This window comes from Ranitomeya variabilis, chromosome 7 (genome assembly GCF_051348905.1).
Source record: "Ranitomeya variabilis isolate aRanVar5 chromosome 7, aRanVar5.hap1, whole genome shotgun sequence".
Taxonomy (NCBI): Eukaryota; Metazoa; Chordata; class Amphibia; order Anura; family Dendrobatidae; genus Ranitomeya; species Ranitomeya variabilis.
In genome coordinates this window covers 137,901,278-137,910,617 of record NC_135238.1, presented here as the reverse complement: position 1 = coordinate 137,910,617, position 9,340 = coordinate 137,901,278, and positions in this window count along the sequence as shown.

The window sequence follows — 9,340 nt, the reverse complement described above, 5'->3', positions numbered from 1 at the left end:
AGAACTGACCTACAACACTACTACTTTCAGCAAGTGCCATGCAATGTAGATGAAGCTTGGAGTTAACTTGCAGTAAATGCGGCAAACGCGGCTTCGACAATTGCATTAAATGCAGCCACAACAAAAACACTGGTAAGTGGAGATTTTGTGGCGAAAACTGCAGAAACCACATGTGCCGCACCTGCCGCAAGTGAAGTACAAATTCCGTATACATTGCATGCAACTTACAGCAAGAGTGGCGTGGGTCAGCCCTTAGGCAGGAAGTGCAGAAATAGCCTTTTTTCCACCATAAATTCTCCAAATAGCAGAAAAATGTTGATGTGAAAGCAAAATCTCTATTCTTTCCCTATCTATCTAAATATGTACCTATCTATATATCTATTTCTATGTACAGAACACACCTGGAGATAGAGATGTGTGTGAACAGCCATCCCACCCGTCTCTTACCTGTTCACAAAAACCTCACCCTTTTTAAAAACAAAATGAAATCTCTCAGCAGCTATACTGCTGGAGCTTCAAATACAGGTTCCTATCACCAAATACAGGCATTTGGATGATACACATCTTACATCTTGTACTTAATGTGTGTTCTACTTACCTATAAAAATATGTATTGATATATCATATTTCTAAATTTATGTAGATATGATATAGAGTTATTAACCCTATATGCTAATGAGTACGTATGTTATATACGTATTTCCTACATAAGTACTTAAAATCTATATGTCTATGGCTACACTAATTTTTTTTTGTTTTTGTTTTTTTTCCTTATCTCTATACATAGAATTTGCCTATTGCTGTATATGTTATTAGAAAAACTGAATAATGAAAAAAAAGAAAAGTAACTTTAAACTAAAATATTTTTGTAGATAATATTACGTGTGAACACTTTAGTACTATCAGCCAATAATTGTCCTTGAAGTGGTGTATTAACCACTTTAACCCTCACATTGCAACATTGCTTCACCCTGGAAAAAGCAACATACAATTGACCATGGGCAAAAGCAGGTTCTGGTAGATAAATACCAACTCGATGGAGGGTCTGGCCTTGAGATTTATTTATGGTCATTGCAAATGCGGGCTTGATGGGAAATTGTCTCCGTCTTAATTTAAAAGGTAATCCAGTCTCTGATGGACACAAATCAATTCGTGGAATGAATACCACATTTCCTGCTGCTGACCCACTAATTACTTTAGCCAGTATGATATTGGCATGTAAGGCAGTGACAATGAGCCGCGTACCATTGCAGAGACCTTTGTTCGTGTTCAGATTACGTAATAACATGACAATGGTGCCAATTTTAAGTTTCAGCCGATGTGAAGGCATTCCAGTTGGTGTTAGTGAATTCAAAAACTCAAGTGGGTATTGATCGAGGTCATCAGCTTCATCAGGATCGATGGAATCATCACTGATATATTCAGTATAGTCACCTATCAATAAATCCATGACTTGGGAATTGACTTTCTCAACGTCCTCATTTTTTGGACATAAAATTGCATGAGATGCAGCTGTATTTATGCTTTCGGTGTCATTCACATCAATACAAAGATTATCTCCAAAAATTTCAATTATTAAAGAGCCAGTGCATACCATGTCTGGAGGAATTTCAATTACATCATCTCCAAGGTTATGTTCATTAGATAGTTCACCATTTCCCAGTTGAAGCAACCAACTGCTGTAGTGAGGATCAATGGAGCGCATGTTGTTAATAAGTGGCAGGCGAGTAAAATGTTGCCAGTGTTGTGAATATTTTATACAGCTCTCTACAACATCAGTTCTTGTCCCATGAGGGATGACAGGAAGACATTGTCTAAAGTCGCCTCCAAAAACAATCACTTTACCTCCAAACGGTGTTTTTTCTTTGTGAGCTACATTTGTTGTCATGACATCACGTAAAACTCTATCAATGACATGCAATGCATATTTGGATAGCATTGTGCACTCATCAATAATAAAAAGTTTAGTGCTGTGCAAATCTTTTGCTGCATCGGTATCATTCTTAATCCTGGAAACAGATGTTTCATTCACAGGAATTGGAATCACATAAAGAGAATGAATGGTTCGTCCACCTTGTAGCAAGTTGGCGGCAATTCCAGTAGTGGCAGCAGGTGACACAATGTCTCCTTGTCCTCTTAGCTGATGTAGGAGTAGATGATATAGGTACGTTTTTCCGCTGCCACCAGGACCATCAAGGAAAAAACACTTTGCTGTAGAAATAGTGTCTTCTAAAGCTTGAGTGATAGCATCAAAAGCAAAAAGTTGGTCCTCATTTAGAGTAGCTTTCATTTCAGCAGCTGCTGATAACTCATAATCTTTATCATACTGTGGGAGGAGGTGTTGTTTCTTGACTGGACGTGGCAAATTAAAATCAGTATAAGTTTTGCCATGAGCTTTAAGAACATGTTGGACATCTGTCATAGCATAGCCTTCACAATTGACACACTCCAGAGTGTCGGAGTGGTATGCATAGCAGTAGTCTTCTACAAAGTGTTCCTTAAATTCATCCCATAAGTCCCGAGGTTTAGCTGGAGGACCAAAAATACAAATGTAGGCAAACATGTCACGTAGCTGTGCTGGCATGTTGAGAATACTGGCATCAAGTAATGTATTTCTCCACAGACTATCATCAAATAGTAAGCCAAGAGCTAATGCCGCATCTTTGAAGGTTTCATGTGTGACTCCGTGTACAGTTTTTATGCTGTCAAAACTGGTTGCACCTTTGACATGTAACAATAACAATCTTAAATAGTAGCGTTCTTGGTCTTTCACACTGACAGTATACATTCGTCCAATCACAGAACCACCTGCTCGCTTTCTAACTTCCCAAGAACCTTCTTTCCAAACATAGTTTTCGGGAATTTCACGGTATAAATAAATATGAGCATGATGGTCATTCTGATTAAGCTTGAAGTAGGCCATAAGTGTAGAATTTTGATGGAGCTTTTGTTTGATGTTTCCAATAGAGTCATCCTCATGAAAATAGAGTGGCTGAGAATGCGGTAGATGTACAGCAAGGCGAATGATGCTATGAGATTGTTTATGCATTGGATATGAGAATATTCGCCAAGCTGCCTCTGGTGCACTGACATATCTTGAATCCATGAATTGGTGTGTTTCATCATGTTGGATGTTAGTCTGGCAGATTTCAAGATTGGCTTTATCATGTCCTTTGTAGACGTATTTAAATAAATATTTCACAGCCTGAATGGAACCACAAACTTCGACATTTATATGGCACTTGTATTTTAATAGCAGGAACGGATTATATGGAACCACCCACGAATTGTCAATCATGTTAGAATGGTGTTGAAAAGATGGGCCAAAGTGTCTGCGATAAGTAGGATAGGCGTCCTTAGCTATGATGGTTCTTGGTTCCAAATCTTTAGGGAAACCTTTTGTACACTTCCCCAGATCCATACAGGGAGAATTTGGGTTGTGTTCTCCACACGGACCATGAATCATATGTTGGAGAACAATTTTATGGAGCTGAGGGTAGTGGGTAGGATTGGGAATTTCAGCCCACACTGTATTGTCTATGTCCTCCTCAGTCCTTAATTTGGAGTTGCTGTCCAGAATAATCAAAATGTGAGCGTGTGGAAGGCCACGTTTTTGAAATTCAATTACATGAACCATAGCGCAAACTTTCCCAAATAATCCGTTGTTAATGTCTTTTAAGAGTGCTTCCAGTTTTATTTTGAAAACACGTGCCACCAAATCAGGTCTATGTTCCACACGCTGCCAAGGTTCCAAATTCTCAGTAATCTCATTCCATTTCGGATTACAGGTCATGGTGATGAATAGATCAGGACGACCATATTTAGTCACAATAGCCATGGCATCCTGGTACCGCTGCTGCATATTCCTGGGACTGCCTTCAAACGAAGATGGTAAAATGACCGTTTTTCCAATGGGGATGCCCTTCTCAATGGATTTTTTCTGGAGATGTTCCTGGAGTACACAATAATCCTCTACTTTCAAATCCTTTTGGTGTTGACGGATATAATTTAGGCGATTTGCCTCGATTTTCACATAAGCATGCACTAAGTACTGCTGAGTGAGTTTGCCACCATTCAGGAGTGGATTAAACTGATTACGGACAGACAGCACATAGCAGTAATATTGCAGTTGTGTAACTCTGCGTGGACTTTGCCCTTGTTGCTTGAGGCCATCATGCCAGCCCTGGTCTCCATAAGGGAAAAATAAAGGATAGAGTAAAGCATCTAAATTACTGTGTAGAATGCTGACCTGTTGTGTTCTTGGCGCCAAAGGATTTTTGGGGTCCGGTTGTAAATGTATTAAAATATCACGATTAAATGGTGGCTCTCCATTGTCATTTTCAAATACGACAGCAACTTCATTGACAGTTGGATTATTATATCGGCGAGGGTCTTGATTCCGATCTTGTTTAAGGGCCAGGATGATATTTGGCATGAGAGTGCCATTAGCTTCAGCTTTAAGATGTTCTTCATGTTCCACATCTCGTAACATTTTGTAGGCAGCAACAAAGGGATTCACATTGTCTAACTGAAGAGCAATTATACTCATCAAAGTGGGATGACATTTTTGATTTTGTTCACAGTTTAAACGTTGTTCATTCGCGGTAGCGGTATCCAAAATATACAGTTGGGCATAAGCTGGAACTTGATCATCACTGGGATGTAGGGTTCCAGTACGATGATATATTTGTCCATGTATACGGAAACAGTAAGGGCCATGTCCAGGTGGAGGGGATATATTGGCACCCATGGAGGCGAAAGCAAATGAGCTGTTAATACTACGAATATTTTCCATGAGATTCTTACTGAACTCACTCTCCCCTGTCAGCAATCGTTTAAAGACCTCGGGATATTGGGGTATAGGTATATGCACTTTACTCTTGTGACAACACAGAGTAAAATTTTTATCTGTTGGTATCTCAGCATTAAAATGTAATGCTTGACAATGTTCACATAAATAGTTCATAGGACCACAGGAGTGTTCTACTATGGTACTGTCATCATTAGTAAAACCTGTAGGATGTTGAGGTACAGGTTGTGGTAACGGAGCATTGGAATGTTTCTTTAAGCCAACATATATAAAGCGTGGACCTGGTAGAGGATCTTCACTGTCCACAGATTCAATCCCTGAGGAGTTGGAAGGTGTATCGTGGTCAGAGTTTATTAATATGGAGGTGCAAGCGGTTTTTTTGCGCCGTTCACTGCGTGCACCAGCTGCATTTGGTAATGGTTTGTTTGTTGCCTTAGAAGAGTCAGGTGTGAAGCATGTCTTATAAGCAGACTTAACGGTGTACAGGCAACGGCGTTTATCATTTGGAGTGTAAGTAGGACAGTGTTTGCGCTTACGTGCAGATTTACCAACGGTTAAAGGAGCTTGAGGCTGCACACATTCTATGAATGGAGACAAAGAAGCTGTATTGTGGGCAGAATCTATGACTGAGGACGTGGAAATATTATGTTTGCAACGTTGAGAGCGTGCAGCAGCAGCTTTATTACTTAATCGATTAGTTTTGTCCTCAAAAGACTCATTAGTAATGCGTTTATTGCAAGCAGCATTAACAGTGTCCAGGCGCTTCTGTCTGTCCTCTGTAGTCTCGTTAGCACGCTGTTTGCACTTACGTGCGGCATCGGCGGCTTTTCGCTCTGCGTCATTGGTATACTTATTATCAGACCTGATGTTACGTGCGCCATCAGCAGCTTTGGGCTCTGTGTCATTAGTATACTTAACAGTGTCCAGGCGCTTGCATCTATCCTCTGTACTCTTGTTAGCATGCTGTTTGCGCTTACGTGCAGCATCGGTGTCTTTTCGCTGTGCGTCATTGGTATACTTATTATCAGACCTGATGTTACGTGCGCCATCAGCAGCTTTGGGCTCTGTGTCATTAGTATACTTAACAGTGTGCAGGCACTTGCATCTATCCTCTGTACTCTTGTTAGCACGCTGTTTACGCTTACGTGCAGCATCGGCGGCTTTTCGCTCTGCGTCATTGGTATACTTATTATCAGACCTGATGTTACGTGCGCCATCAGCAGCTTTGGGCTCTGTGTCATTAGTATACTTAACAGTGTCCAGGCGCTTGCATCTCTCCTCTGTACTCTTGTTAGCACGCTGTTTGCGCTTACGTGCAGCATCGGCGGCTTTTCGCTCTGCATCATTACCATACTTTATATCAGACCTGATCTTACGTGCGCCATCAGCAGCTTTGGACTCTGTGTCATTAGTATACTTAACAGTATCCAGGCACTTGCATCTATCCTCTGTACTCTTGTTAACACGCTGTTTGCGCTTACGTGTGGCATCGGCGGCTTTTCGCTCTGCATCATTACCATACTTTACATCAGACCTGATCTTACGTGCGCCATCAGCAGCTTTACACTCTGTGTCATTAGTATACTTAACAGTATCCAGGCGCTTGCATCTATCCTCTGTACTCTTGTTAACACGCTGTTTGCGCTTACGTGCGGCATCGGCGGCTTTTCGTTCTGCATCATTACCATACTTTATATCAGACCTGATCTTACGTGCGCAATCAGCAGCTTTGGGCTCTGTGTCATTAGTATACTTAACAGTATCCAGGCACTTGCATCTATCCTCTGTACTCTTGTTAACACGCTGTTTACGCTTACGTGCGGCATCGGCGGCTTTTCGCTCTGCATCATTACCATACTTTATATCAGACCTGATCTTACGTGCGCCATCAGCAGCTTTGGACTCTGTGTCATTACTATACTTAACAGTGTCCAGGCGCTTGCATCTATCCTCTGTACTCTTGTTAGCACGCTGTTTACGCTTACGTGCGGCATCGGCGTCTTTTTGCTCTGCATTATTAGTATACTTTATATCAGACCTAATCTTACGTGCGCCATCAGCAGCTTTGGGCTCTGTGTCATTAGTATCCTTACTATTAGAGCTCATGTTGGCTAAGCTAAACAGCTTTAAGCATGGTGGTGGCAAACAACAGGTTAATAAGAGGCAGTGTCAGGTAGTAGGAAAATAGCCAGTTAATAATAGGCAATAGTTCTTTGCAGGAATACAGATATTAATAAATAGGCAGTTTATATTGCAGAGAAATTGCTGGGCAATAATGGACAATGTCCTTATGTGGCAAATAATAGAGCAATATACCCAGTGTGGCAAAGAAGAGGTTAATAAACGGCAGTCTCTCAGTATAACAGTCAGTGAATAATAGGCAGTATATGGAGAAAACACCAAACAAAAGTTCAAAATTGGTGTGAAAATGTCACTGAACCACTTCACAACTAAATATATATAGTGTTGGTAAATGGTATTATCATTTTTTTGACGAAATTCGGCAGGAGCTTGAAGAGCGACGTCACTGGGACCGCCTCCACGCAGTAGAAACTTGCTGTGAGGTAAAAATTCAAAAATCACACCAAAATGGCGGGCGGAGTGTGTCACAGTACGGCACATTTCTGATTGGTCGCTCGCGGCAGGCGGCAACCAATCAGAAAAGTGCCGCGCACTACGAAGGCATATATCTTTGTCCACCCTGAGCGGGTGTAGGACGCTGGTGACGTCACTTATCTCCGGACATTATCTCCGGACAAAGCCATGGAAGTTGGCACAAATTGCCGGAAGTAGTATTCTAGGCAATTATATATTAGATTTTAATGTTATCAGTGTTTACCTTTGAACATTTATATTGTATTGTCCTGTCACCAGCCATGTGTACGATTATCGGCCGAAAGCCTCTCTGGAACCAATAATCACCCCATGTAAAGGTATCTTTATAAGTTAAAGATTCAGAATACTATGACTTTTATCATATCCTGAACAGTCAAGTTTTTTATGAACCGTTAAGGTTTTCTGGTTGAAGTAAAAAAAACTCTGAGTGTTTACAGTTTGAAACCATAAAATGTTAAAAAATTATGTCATTCTTGAGTATATCACTCAATGGTGCTCATAAACGTGTCAAATTTGATCTATAATATACTTTAATATACGTTACTTTAATCTTTAATATACTTAAGAACAGGGCCCCAGACATCACACAGGGGGTCTGAAACACCGCACAGTGGTCCAAAATATCGCTGTGCTCTGCCTGGGGCCCCATATGCTGCCTGGGGCCCCTGTGCTCTGCCTGGGGCCCCATATGCTGCCTGGGGCCCCTGTGCTCTGCCTGGGGCCCCATGTTCTGCCTGGGGCCGCTGTGCTCTGCCTGGGGCCCCATATGCTGCCTGGGGCCCCTGTGCTCTGCCTGGGGCCCCATATGCTGCCTGGGGCCCCTGTGCTCTGCCTGGGGCCCCATAGGCTGCCTGGGGCCCCTGTGCTCTACCTGGGACCACTGTGCTCTGCCTGGGGCCCCATATGCTGCCTGGGGCCCCTGTGCTCTGCCTGGGGCCCCTGTGCTCTGCCTGGGGCCCCATGTTCTGCCTGGGGCCACTGTGCTCTGCCTGGGGCCCCATAGGCTGCCTGGGGCCCCTGTGCTCTGCCTGGGACCACTGTGCTCTGCCTGGGGCCCCATATGCTGCCTGGGGCCACTGTGCTCTGCCTGGGGCCCCATATGCTGCCTGGGGCCCCTGTGCTGGCCCCTGTGCTCTGCCTGGGGCCCCATGTTCTGCCTGGCGCCCCTGTGCTATGCCTGGGGCCCCATATGCTGCCTGGGGCCCCTGTGCTCTGCCTGGGGCCCCATATGCTGCCTGGGGCCCCTGTGCTCTGCCTGGGGCCCCATAGGCTGCCTGGGGCCCCTGTGCTCTGCCTGGGACCACTGTGCTCTGCCTGGGGCCCCATATGCTGCCTGGGGCCCCTGTGCTCTGCCTGGGGCCACTGTGCTCTGCCTGGGGCCCCATATGCTGCCTGGGGCCACTGTGCTCTGCCTGGGGCCCCATATTCTGCCTGGGGCCCCTGTGCTCTGCCTGGGACCACTGTGCTCTGCCTGGGGCCCCATATGCTGCCTGGGGCCCCTGTGCTCTGCCTGGGGCCACTGTGCTCTGCCTGGGGCCCCATATGCTGCCTGGGGCCCCTGTGCTCTGCCTGGGGCCACTGTGCTCTGCCTGGGGCCCCATATGCTGCCTGGGGCCCCTGTGCTCTGCCTGGGGCCCCATATGCTGCCTGGGGCCCCTGTGCTCTGCCTGGGGCCCCTGTGCTCTGCCTGGGGCCCCATGTTCTGCCTGGGGCCACTGTGCTCTGCCTGGGGCCCCATAGGCTGCCTGGGGCCCCTGTGCTCTGTCTGGGACCACTGTGCTCTGTCTGGGGCCCCATATGCTGCCTGGGGCCCCTGTGCTCTGCCTGGGGCCACTGTGCTCTGCCTGGGGCCCCATATGCTGCCTGGGGCCCCTGTGCTCTGCCTGGGGCCCCATATGCTGCCTGGGGCCCCTG